This window comes from Felis catus, chromosome B1 (genome assembly GCF_018350175.1).
Source record: "Felis catus isolate Fca126 chromosome B1, F.catus_Fca126_mat1.0, whole genome shotgun sequence".
Lineage (NCBI taxonomy): Eukaryota > Metazoa > Chordata > Mammalia > Carnivora > Felidae > Felis > Felis catus.
This window is the reverse complement of record NC_058371.1, coordinates 85,139,397-85,152,066: the sequence shown is the minus strand read 5'-3', so window position 1 is coordinate 85,152,066 and position 12,670 is coordinate 85,139,397. Positions and strand designations below refer to the sequence as shown.

The following is a 12,670-nucleotide window of genomic DNA, read 5'->3' as shown; positions in this document are numbered from 1 at the left end:
CAGGTAAGAAGTACCCAAGAAACAGGAGAATAACCTGCCATGACCAATAGGGCAATTACGCCTGGCAAGAGAGGGAGCACTTTCTCTAGAAAATTCTAGAATTCTAGGCACTAGAATTCTAACATAAGTAGGCTTCTTTAAGGAGATATGAGAGCCCAAGTACTCATAAGATACTTACACTGGAATTTTTTCCTTGAATTGCAGGTAAAACCTATGAGAAATGTGGCTGCACCAAAATGGGTATTGGCCGATCCACCTCACAAGTTAACTTTTAGAACACAACCTATCTGCAATTTAAGTACATTGTGTATCATGACAGAACACATTTTCTTTTAGTTGCATCTTAAACATTTTCAGTGAACAGAATATTTTTTCTAATAGTGCCTTATCCCTGGACTTTGCTGTAATTTGAACTTCTATTATTAAGAACTAGAATGAAGAGTAAGCAGGAATGAGACATATATACATTGCTCTGCTCTTTGTGAATTTTGCTTTTGTCTTTGTCAGTTCTGTCGTTTCCTATAAACTAATTAAACTCCACCTTCTGCGTGGCAGCAGTAAGAACTGACCGACATGGTCTCTGGTAAAGTGATGTCTGGCGACAATGAGCTGTGGAAGGGAATACAGCTAAAACCAGAGACAGATGTCAAGTTCCTTTATATTTAATCCTCTTAGTAATACGTGATTGAACTGGACATGGTTGATTAGGCAATAGACGCTTGTTTGATTTAGTGGACAGTTGGAAATTTGAGGCTGTGGCTCTACTAAAATCCTTATCTACTTTCCAGAAATCAGGAGGTATACTGACGAAGCATGGGCTCTGGGTTCCCAGCTGTGATGTTCATTCACGCCCAACAGTCGATTTACATAGCATGTTATTCCTAAATAGTAAGACGTGCTTGGGAGAATAATTTTTTTTTGTTTTGTTTTTTTGCGGTTGTGTTACATCTATATGTTTGAGTTTCAGAATTACACCTGAGAGTTAAAACAGGGGAGAACAAACCAGGCTTAGACAGTTCTTCCTTTAAAGCAAACTGTACACGTATATACTTGAGTTTATGGTGTATTAAGAATGGTGTTGTTTTAAGATATAGGAGTTTCTAAGAAAACTGAAAAAAACTGAGTTTTTTGTTTGTTTATTTTTGAGAGTGAGAGAGAAAGAGAGAGAGACAGAGCACGAGCGGGGGAGGAGCAGAGAGAGAGGGAGACACAGAATCAGAAGCAGGCTCCAGGCTCGGAGCTGTGAGCACAGAGCCCGACGTGGGGCTCAAACTCATGAACTGCAAGATCATAACTCAGGCCAAAGTTGGATGCTTCACCAACTGAGCCACCTAGGCACCCCTGAGACAGTTAATTCTTAACAGGAAAGAAGAGTTCTGTGTACTATGCTAGCTCCTAAAAGGCATTCCAGTTTCCAACCTTTGCTTGTTACATGTTTTATTACTTTTTGATTTTTACTTAGAGTGAAATTAATTTCCAAAGGTTGGAAAGGAGTTAGGGCATGAATCAATCCCTACCTCTTCTTTTTCTTTTTTTTTAATGTTTATTTATTTTTAAGGGAGAGAGAGAGAGAGAGAGAGAGAAGGGCAGAGAGAGGAAACACAGAATCCGAAATAGGCTCTAGGCTCTGAGCTGTCAAGGGCTTCAACTCATGAACTGTGAGATCATGACCCAAGCTGAAGTCGGGGACTTAACCAAATGAGCCACCCAGGTGCACACCCCCACCTCTTCTTTAACAGTCTATCTGCTAAGCAGCTCATTGGTTCATATCCACACACCCAAAACATACAAGAGCTGAAAGGCAGCCTGGGTCCACCCTTGTTTCAAGATAACAGAGATTTACTGAACACTTAGCTTTCCCAGCCAGGGGAACAGTGGTAGAGTGGTAGTGACAGTCTTCCATAAGGACTTTCCAAAAATACTCCTCCTGGAAGATGAAAGGCCACCAGGCAGAAATGTGGGGGACCCAGTTCATGTCTGGGTTCTGCCCTTATTAAATGTGTGATTTGGGCCTACTGAGTAAATGTGTCTGAAACTCATCTTATTCCTAACTATGGTAAGTGGACTGTGTAAATAAACTTTTAAATTTCATCCAATTCTATAATCACATTTTTCTTGTGTTTCACTTGATTTTTGGCAACCTTAGTGCTCCCAATCATCTTGCGTACTTGAAAAGCTATCTGATTTGTTCTTTGTGCATTTAACTTTTCTTATTTTTAAAAATAAAACTGGGGGGCGCCTGGGTGGCGCAGTCGGTTAAGCGTCCGACTTCAGCCAGGTCACAATCTCGCGGTCCGTGAGTTCGAGCCCCGCGTCAGGCTCTGGGCTGATGGCTCACAGCCTGGAGCCTGTTTCCGATTCTGTGTCTCCCTCTCTCTCTGCCCCTCCCCCGTTCATGCTCTGTCTCTCTCTGTCCCAAAAATAAATAAACGTTGAAAAAAAAATTAAAAAAAAATAAAATAAAACTGGACATTGAATAAAGGCCTAAAAGTTTTATTTGGCCAAAGGCAGATTCAAAAATTAATATGGTTCCCACTCTTTGGTGTGAATAATAAAATTAACAGAAATGAACTTTGTTTATATTTATGTATGTATGTATGTATGTATGTATATATTTTTGAGAGAGAGAGAGAGAGAGAGCAAGCAAGCATGAGCATGGAAGGGGCGGGGGGGGGGGGGGGGTGGGATCCTAGCAGGCTCCACACTGTCAGCACAGAGCCTGATCTGGGGCTTGAACTCAGAAACCGTGAGATCATGACCTGAGCCAAAGTTGGAATCTTAACTGACTGAGCCACCCAGGTGCCCCAGAAATGAACTTTGTTTATATACTTCTAGGGCTTAGAAAAGTAAAATGTGAGATAAAATTTAGGTGGAAATGTGAGAACCCCCTTTCCATTAAGATGCCAGAGAGGTGACTTTACAGGTTTTAGTAGGTTTGGCATAAACTCAGGCCTAGCTAATTCCCAATCCCATCTTCTTTCCAATATACCAGTGTGCCTCCGAGAGAGCCAGTTAAAGACTGTAAATTCCTTGAATTATTAAAGAGAAAATGGCACTCTATTACCGAGTACCCCTCAGTGGTTAATTTGGGAAAACTGGGAAGGGGGATTTCCATTGCCAAAGCCCTAGACTTATGTCACTTACTTTGTGGACTGGTAAAACAGATCAATTATAACTCTGCTTTTATCTCACAGAGACAATCTCATAGCCCCAAATGAATATGTCTTCACCTCAGCATTTAGAATGTCTGATGTTCTGATTCTTGGTACCTTCAGTTTTTTGGGGGGGGGGGGTGCGGTGTGTATGCACACGTCTGGCTGATGCCAGAAAGATACATATTCACCATCTCACCCTAGCATCGCTTATTTAAAAGATAGTCCTCTCAGGGAGTCTAGGTGACTCAGTCAGTTAAGTGTCCAACTTCAGCTCAGGTCATGATCTCACAGTTTGTGAGGTCAAGCCCCACATCGGGCTCTGTGCTGACAACTCAGAGCCTGGAGCCTGCTTCCAATTCTGTGTCTCCCTGTCTCTCTGCCCCTCCCCCACTCCAGCTCTGTCTGTCTCTTGAAAGTAAACAAACATTTAAAAAAGTAAAAAATAAAGCACAAGTTCTGGAGTCAGACTGCTTGCCTGCATATTCCAGCCCCACCTTACTGGTGGGTTGACTCTGGGTGAGTTACTTAACCTCATGGATCTCATGTGGACAAAATGATTAGTGTGTTTGCATATCGTTTACGATTTTCATCTGCAACCTGCTGGAGGGAATGGAGAGTACTTACCCACCTCATAGGGTCGTTGTCCTGGGAGGACTAAATGATACAATCCACACTGGAACAGTGCCTGGCAGCCGGTAAGAGCTCAATAGATGTTAGCTGAGATTATGATTTTCTACTTACTGTAATCCTATCTTTCAATGTCCACCTAGTTCAAACTGCTCCTCCCCCATGAAACGTTTTTCAAGAAGAAGAGGAAGAAAGTATTAATTCTGCCAGACATGTATCTCCTCACCCTCTCTCCACTCTTTATTTTAATCCTTTTTCTTTCTTCTTTGGCTCTGATTGTGGATTGCCCTGCTGGGGTTTGCCCCTCCAGACTGTGAACACCCCAAAGGTGGAGATCTCTGCTCACTTGAGTGTCTCTAGATCTCTGCCTGATGCCCTGCACTTAAATGTTCAATAGATGCTGGTTCCATTGTATCAAACAGAATCAGGAAGGGAGACTGCTAGGTGCCTTTGAGTAATAATGTTACTGGATGTGTTTGCTTTCCAAGAAGCTTGCCATTTGGAATTGCTCTTAAACAAACTGTTGAACTAAACGGACAGGTTTTTTTTTAGTGACCTAAGAGGAAGGCCATGGGCAGTTATGCTAAGATTCAGGAGAGCGGCTTGAATACTGGCATGAAAACACTTGGACTGAGTGGAACAAGTGGCTGGGGTAAAATCTGCCTTTATTATGAAAATGTGAAGTTAACAAAGATGTTTCCACTTATGATCTCAAAACCGGAAACTGCCTTCGAGCATATCAAGATACCTGCAGTTTTAAAACAGAATTGGATTTTTCATACACTGGGCTCAGTCTTGAGTTTGTGGCTGGAAAGCCTTAGGCTTTTAATCCTGGAGGTTTTACTTACTCAGACTGGCTCTAAAGGTCAGTTCGTGCTAAAGGCTTTTATTTTGCATTGAGACTTATTTACAAAAACCACTGAAGCACTTTGGTCAAAGCAGCTCTATTTCCAGGGCTGCCCACTTTGAGGATCCCTAGGCGAGAGCACAAATCAAGGCCCGTACCTTATGTGTGAACATTTACAAGGTATGAATTAAGGTAATGAACTGCTACACAAAAATACCACCTTCCCCTCCACCTTCCACCTGGAAGCCATGTTCAATTTAGAATTTTCCGGCTCCTCATACTTCCCAGTGTTGCATGTTGGTGCAGGGTCTCCCTTCTCTTCTCAGACCCAGTTGTCCCTGATCTTGAAAGGCTTCCTGAGCAGGTGTGGAGAGCCCAGTCCACGTGTCCAAGTTCCAACCACACCTGCCCACAAATTGCTGCCCTTCCGGCCCCAGACAGTGGGCAGAGACAGCATGGTCTACCTTCTGGAAGATGGACCTACGAAAAAGGGCTGTTGGACACTGATAAGTAGTTCTGAGGTCTGGATCTTTCTAGCGTGGGGTGGCCTGTCCCTTGCATTGTGGGGAGGGTCTAGCTGGAAGAAAACCAAAACAAGGTTTTCTAAAGTGTGGGGTCCCTCTGGCTTGGGTCTGAGGGTAGTGCCAAAGCTATTTAAGTAATATGCAAATGACGGAATATTTTTATCTCAGGGTATTCTCGAACCCTTATTTATATGAAATACTGGCATTGCTAATCAACAATATTATAGTACCATACCAAATTCTAGTGTTACTCTCTTCACCCCAACAATGAAAAGCCTTAAACTTTAAAGAATTTGTTGTAATACTAAACCGTAAGTGGTTACCAAAGAGCAAGCTAATTTAGTTTTTTTCCCACTATAATTCTGAAAGCCTTGTACTTGGTGCCACATCTACCTCATTCAGACTAATTTGACAGAGAGAGAGAGAGAGAGAGAGAGAGAGAGAGAGAGAGAGAGGGAGAGAGAGAGAGAGAGAGAGAGAGAGAGAGAACACTGTGGATTTGCTTTAAAACCATGTCATAATAGGTCAGCATGGTCAACAGGAGGATGGGCTGTCATTAGTAAAGGCTCATCAGAAACTCTCTTCCCTAGCCATTTGAATGGAATGGTCTACCCCCACTCCACAGTCTACTCCTCAGAAAGTCTACCCTTCTCTCAGAAACATAGATGTTAGAACATCAGATTTAAAAAAAAATTTTAATGTTTATTTATATTTGAGAGAGAAAGAAAGAGCATGAGCAGGGGAGGGGCAGAGAGAGGGAGACAGAACTCCAAGCAGGCTCCAGGTTCTGAGCTGTCAGCACAGAGCCCGACGCGGGGCTCAAACTCACCAACTGTGAGATCATGACCTGAGCTGAAGTTGGACGCTCAACCAAGCCACCCAGGTGCCCCAGAACATCAGATTTATTTACCTACTTGTTCTAAGAAAAACAAAAGCTGTAATATACTACCCTAGACATCTCCCTGTCCAGACATGCCTAAGTCACTCAAAAATAAGCTTTGAAGGCAAATAGATTTGATTCCCATTTTAGCTCAGTCATGTTATTGTTGTGTGGACACAGGTATCCCCATAAAACCCACAAGTTGTAAGGATTAAATGGAATCATTTATGGGAAAGGAACGGACACAGTGCTGAGACGCTCAATAAATGCGTTATCTTCTTTACTCACGATTTCTCTCCACTGAATTCAACTCAGATTTTTAAATCATGAAAGTAGATCGATCACGATAAATTAGAATGTAAGTGGCTTCCATTCACTCAGTAGTTATAAAGGCTGTATTAGGACATAGAAGACTAAATTTCAGATTCACATGCACAACAATCTTCTCAGAGTGAAAGGAATTTTGGAAGCTTATCAAAAGACCTACCTGGTGGTTCTGATGAACAAAGAACATTCTCGATACTAAACTGAGCTCCAAGGTTTCATATTCTAAGGTTACTACAGCTGCATTCCAGTTAACCTCATTCTTTTTTGAATACAGCTGCTCTTTCTAGAAATTACTTTTTCACCAATCACTGCCAATCGTATCGAAGTTATTATGAAGTGAGGGATCTTTTCTTTCAAAAATCCATATTCGAATCACAACGTGGGGCCCTACAAAGTATTATGAGAGCACGTGAGGCGGCTGCTTCTCCTGGAGAACTGCCTGAAAGCCCCCTGCCGACAAGCTCAGAGGCCTGAGCCAGAGTGGGGCGTCTGGTCCCGACCTGGCTGGTGCACTGCAAGAACCCGGCTGTAAACCACAGGAATTACTTGTCCGCATCCCGAAAGGTAATTGGCGGGTATCAGTTGGTAAATAAGGTTGCTTTCTGCCCTCTCTCCTCTTGCACTGTACTATTACAGTATTTTGAGTGTGTGCATCTCAGTAAAATGCAAAGATTCACGTGAAAAATGAAGAACATGCATGCATATATATATCGAAAGGCGTACAGCTTTTTCTTTTTACACGTAAGCAATGCCCTAATTCTTTACTAAATAGCACAACTTCAAACTGCGTGTCACAAACACGCTGATGTTATATTTAAAGGAAACTGTGTGGGCACAGGTAAATTGCTGTTATTTTTGTCTGCAAACCATCCACAGCAACATCTACTCGAGGCACTTTAGCACAGCTCCCCACGACGCGCTGTGGTAGAAACTCCAGGAGGGGAAACAAATTTTTTTTTTTTTTTTTTTTTAAAGAAATGGAAGTCCTTGCTGTGAAGCGTAGGCTACAATCATGTTTAAAACATTTCTAAGAGCATATGAAAAATGTCACGATGCAGTCAGAGTTTCTGGGTTCTTCATTCAAAGTGAATGCTGGGGAGGCTGCTGCTGACAGCTGCTGTGGATCCGTGTGGTTGTCAGTTACACGCACATGTGAAAACACAGACAGGAGCAAACAACCAGGGCAATAAGGAAGCAGGATGTGCCCTCCAATCAGGAGAAAAGTTTATTCCCCCCCCAATAAACTTAAGGATGATTTTAAGAAGAGGCTCTGATAGTATAAATATTTTGTTGAGCTAACCCCCACCCCCATTTTTTTAAATGATATAATTTCTGAAGGAGACTACATTGGATCTTCAAAGACAAACCAAGTGAAAATGGCTGTGAGAAGCCAGAATGATGTATGTGAGATAGAAATCTACACACTTGGCATACTCTCTGCTCTTCTCCTAAAGACAGCCTTTGTAAATGACCCCTGGGCATCACCTTCTTACTTTCTCAGCCCAGTTCTCTCCCTACCCAGCCGGGCCTCCCACACACTCCAGCGACGAGGGATGGACTCGAAGTGCTGTGGACCTGCCCACAGATTCCAGGGCGGCCCTTTCACTGCCAGGCAGGGCTGCTGCTCCCACTTTTCTCCTCCTAGTCCTTGAAACTCTACCTCCACAACTCTTGCAATGCCTGTTTCTGTACCTCCCGCTTTCTTGGGAGAACTGGTCACACTCCCTCCTTTGACATTTGATGTCACATGATGTCGCCTGACTCTAGACCTGACAGGATCTTTGCATGTAGATGTCAACTTTTAATTTGATTTAGAGTCGGCAATACAGAGTAGCGCTTAAACCCTTGGTCTCTGATGATGGACTTGCTGCTGCCTTTGAGTCCCAGCTCCAACATTTCCACAAGCTGTGTAACTTTGGGCAAGTTATTTAACTTCTCTGTGCCTCAGTTTCCTCTTCGTAACAAGGAGAATGACATCACCTAGCTCATACGGTTTTTGTGAGGAACAAATGAGTTAACACATATAAAAGTACTTAGAACAGGGGCACCTGGGTGGCTCAGTTGGTTAAGTGTTCAACTCTTCGTTTTGGCTCAGGTCATGAGCTCATGCTTCATGATTTTGACCTCGATGTCAAGCTCCATACTGACAGAGAGGAGCCTGCTTGGGATTCTCTCCCTCCCTCTCTCTGTCTGCCCCTCCCCTGCTCACACCATCTCTCTGTTCTCTCTCAAAATAAGTAAATAAACATTTAAAAAATAAATAAAAGTACTCAGGATGATGCCAGCCACGGAGTAAACATGGAATGGTTATCAGTTATTATTTTGGCATCAATAGCACCTCTGGATATGAGGTATTTTGTCCATCATCTTCTGCCTCTAAACCTTTGCTGGCTGGTCCAGTCCCTGATATCTCACCATTGCCACCACCATAAGGGGGATCTTTTGCCCTCACTAGTGGCTCTTAGGCCTCTGACGCCCATCTGAATTGTCCATATGCTGCCCAGAAGACAGAGAAGTAAAGAAAGGGAAGGCACATGGAGTACCTGTCATGTGCCAGCCCTGGGTGACGTGCATTCATACTCCTTAACTCATGTAATTTTCAGGACTCCCTGCAACCCAAAAGCAACCACTGGAGCTTCTCTGAATCTTGACTGAAAACAATCCATCTGTAACAAGACATCTTTGAGACAGCTGGGGAAACCGGAGTATGCATTTTCCAGAGGATACTGTGTGCCCGAGGAAAACTGAGGAGTGTTCAATTTTCTTGAGTGGTGGCTACACAGGTCTCAAAATGCACTTCTTAGCCAGAGATCCATGCTATAGGCAAAATTATGACTGAGATGGGTAACAAAATATTCCACTGCACTTCTACCTTATGAAAGTGTGCAGTGGACAGATGATACAACAGTGGTTCTATTTTGCTACTTTTTGAAGCTGTGTGATGGTAACAAGAGATGCTATTCTATATTTGTAGTATATTTGAAAACTTTCAAAATAAGAAGCTTCTTAAAAGAAGGTATCTCATCTGCAAGTGAAGAAACTGGGGCCCCTAGAGGCTAAGTAACTTGCCCAAGGTCATGGAGCCAGCATCAAAAGTCCTTTAGGTCGATGCCAGCTGCACTCCCCAAGAGTGTCTTTTCTAAGCTTTTGATGCTGTCTTCTTTATACCAAAATGTCTATACCTACAGGCACTTGACTCGTTTTTCACTCTGGTCTCTGAGGAAATTTTCCATCCCCCCCCCCCCCCCCATACTCAGCCTAGAGAGAAATGCCGGAATGCTTAATTCCACTCTTCTTTCTCTCAACACCGGTTAATGTGACCTCTCCACTGGTCGCCTCCCTTTCTGTTGAGGTCTCCCTGTTGTAAAACCGCCTTCTGGTGACCATCTTATTCCTTTAGTCCATGGCTTTCTGCTTGCATCCTTCCCCGGCAACATCCCTGACACCTGTTTGCACAGCCCTTACTATGTGTTTCCCATCCCCACCAATTCAAAACAACGAGCTTCCCAAAGGTGAGAATACAACCTAATTTCCAAGTCATTTAGAGGTTTCTCAGTTTTCTGCTTAATATCTCTACATCTGGCTGACAATCCATTTCTGCTTGCATCTCTCTGCATTGCTTTTCCTGTCCCTGAGCTGTCTTGGTTTTCCTCCCCATCTCTTATTTCCTGGATTTTTTCCACAAAAATCTTACAGTTAAAAAAAAAACTTAGAAATCATCTAGTGATCTCATTATCCCATGCGTGGGATACTAAGGGAAACAAGTCAACAAATGCAGACACGCTTAACACACTGTAAGTACCATAAGGATGCTTAGCACAGCATTGATGAGGGACAGAAGCAGAAAAATGTTCACGTTTAGCCCAGAAGGCTGACCCATAGCCTGCACAGCTCTGATTAGGATCAAATCCATGCTGGTTGCTACATTCTTAAAGGATCTCATGAGTGCCTGTATATCTCACCAATAGTTAATATGGAATTGAATGACAAGCACTAGAGAAATTTTGTGAAGTCGTTTTATGAGTAGAAATTTGAGGAAATATTTATGATCTAATACTCCCTGCACATCCCACCCCCTTGAGCACCAAGCATATAACAACCAGCTTCATTCAGCAAAAGTGCAGCCCTTTCTGCCCACAGGTCCAGTCCCCATGTTACTGAAGTCAACTTAGTAAGTTGCACCATATGACATCTCAATTCTTCCTTGACTGGCTGCTGTGCTCCATGACTGCGCAAGAGGATATGGTCTAGTTCTGTATTCCAGTTGCTTGCTGGACATCTCCACATGGTTGTTATTCAAGCCCCTAGACTTAAAATATCCCAAGTGGAATTTATCATCTTTCTCACAAACCAGCTTCTTTTCCTAACACTCCTACTTCTGTGAAGGGCAATGCTATTATTTTAGTCAAGAAGGCTTAAGATCTTAGAATCATCTTAGGCTTTTTTTTTTCCTAATAGAATTTATTTCTTACAGGGGTTTTGGGTTCACAGCAAAACTGAGTGGCAAGTACAGAGAATTCCCACATACTCTCCCTACAACCTCCAGCCTCCTCCAACATCAACACCCCCACCATGGTGGTACCTCTGGTAACAACTGACAAACCTCTGCTGATACATCATAATTACCCAAGGTCCATGGTTTACGTCACAGTTCACTCTTGGTGTTGTACATTCTTCTTCTTTTTTTTTTTTTTTTTTTAACATTTTAATTTATTTTTGGGACAGAGAGAGACAGAGCATGAACGGGGGAGGGGCAGAGAGAGAGGGAGACACAAAATCGGAAATAGGCTCCAGGCTCTGAGCCATCAGCCCAGAGCCCGACGCGGGGCTCGAACTCACGGACCGTGAGATCGTGACCTGGCTGAAGTCGGACGCTCAACCGACTGCGCCACCCAGGCGCCCCCATTCTTCTTTTTTTTTTAATAATCTTTTTAATGTTTATTTTTGAGGGGGGGAGGGGCAGAGAGAAAGGGAGACAGAAGATCCAAAGCGGGCTCTGTGCTGAGAGCAGAAAGCCCGGTGTGGGGGTTGAAGCACAGACCGCGAGATCATGACCTGAGTCGAAGTCTGACGCTCAACCGACTGAGCCACCCAGGTGCCCCTCAAGATTTTATTTTTAAGTGATCTCTACACCCAGTGTGGGACTCGAACTTACAATCCCATGATCAAGAGTCACATGCTCTACCGACTGAGGCACCCAGACGCCCCTGTGTTGTACATTCAGTAGGTCTGGACGAATGTATAATGAAGGACATGTAGCAATCATCACAGTATCCTACAGAATACTTTCACTGCCTAAAAATCCTCTGTGCTCTGCCTATTCATCCTCCCTCTCTCTAAAACCCTGGCAATCACTGATCTTTTTACCATCTCCATAGTTTGACCTTCTTGCCTTTTCCAGAATATCATATAGTTGGAATCATACAATGTGGCACCTTTGCAGATGGCCTTCTCTCACTTAGCAATATGCACTTAAATTTCCTCCATGCCTTTTTGTGGCCTGGTAGTGTATTTCTTGTTAGTGCTCATTAATATGGTGCTGCCTAGATGGACCACAGCGTATTTACCCATTCACTGACCAAAGGACGTCTTGTTGCTTCCAAGCTTGGGCAACTATGAATACAGCTGTTATAAACATCTGTGTGTAGACTTTAGACTCTTCTAATCCTCCATAAACCTCACATCTAATAATAACAGTCTGTATAATGTTTAGGGCTTACATACACTTAAAATATACTAGCTCATTTGATGTAGGCATTTGAATTTCCTAACTATGAATATGCTCAAAGAGAGTATGCTTAAAAGACGAGATGGGCTTATCCAAGGCCACATAGTGTTAGCAGACGTGGAAGTGGAGACAGAAGGAGCAAGGATTTGACCCTCAGCTTTTCTCCTTTAACCATCAATCCAGTCCCTCCAAGCTGCCAAGTCCTAAGTTCTGTGTCTTGAATCCACCCTTTCCTTTTCAAGCCCACTGGCACCAGTGTGGTTCAGAAAGGATGCTCTCACAGGGACCCACAATGTTCTCCTCTTTGGTTATACTTCTCCTCGTCTAAGAAGTCCTCTTAACCACATTACACAGTGTCTAAATACGCCACACTATCTTAACTTTACCCCCTTAACCACATCACACAGTGTCTAAATACGCCACACGATCTCCTCCCTGCTTTTGAAGCCTCCGTGTCTCTTCATTGCCTCCTGAATAAAGTGCAACGTCTCGCCCTGGCTCTCAGAGCCCTGCAGCCTGGGCATTGAGGCTCCCTCCAGTCCTGTGCATTTCCTGTATCACAGTCCAAGCCGCACCCTTGGC

The 12,670-nt window shown here is 43.4% G+C and overlaps 1 protein-coding gene across 4 annotated transcripts in view; it reads right to left on the bottom strand.

The window, feature by feature from the left end:
• RNF150 (ring finger protein 150) overlaps positions 1 to 12,670 on the bottom strand; it is a 292,025-nt gene that overhangs the window by 168,209 nt on the left and 111,146 nt on the right. The gene's annotated exons all lie outside the window — the stretch shown is intronic.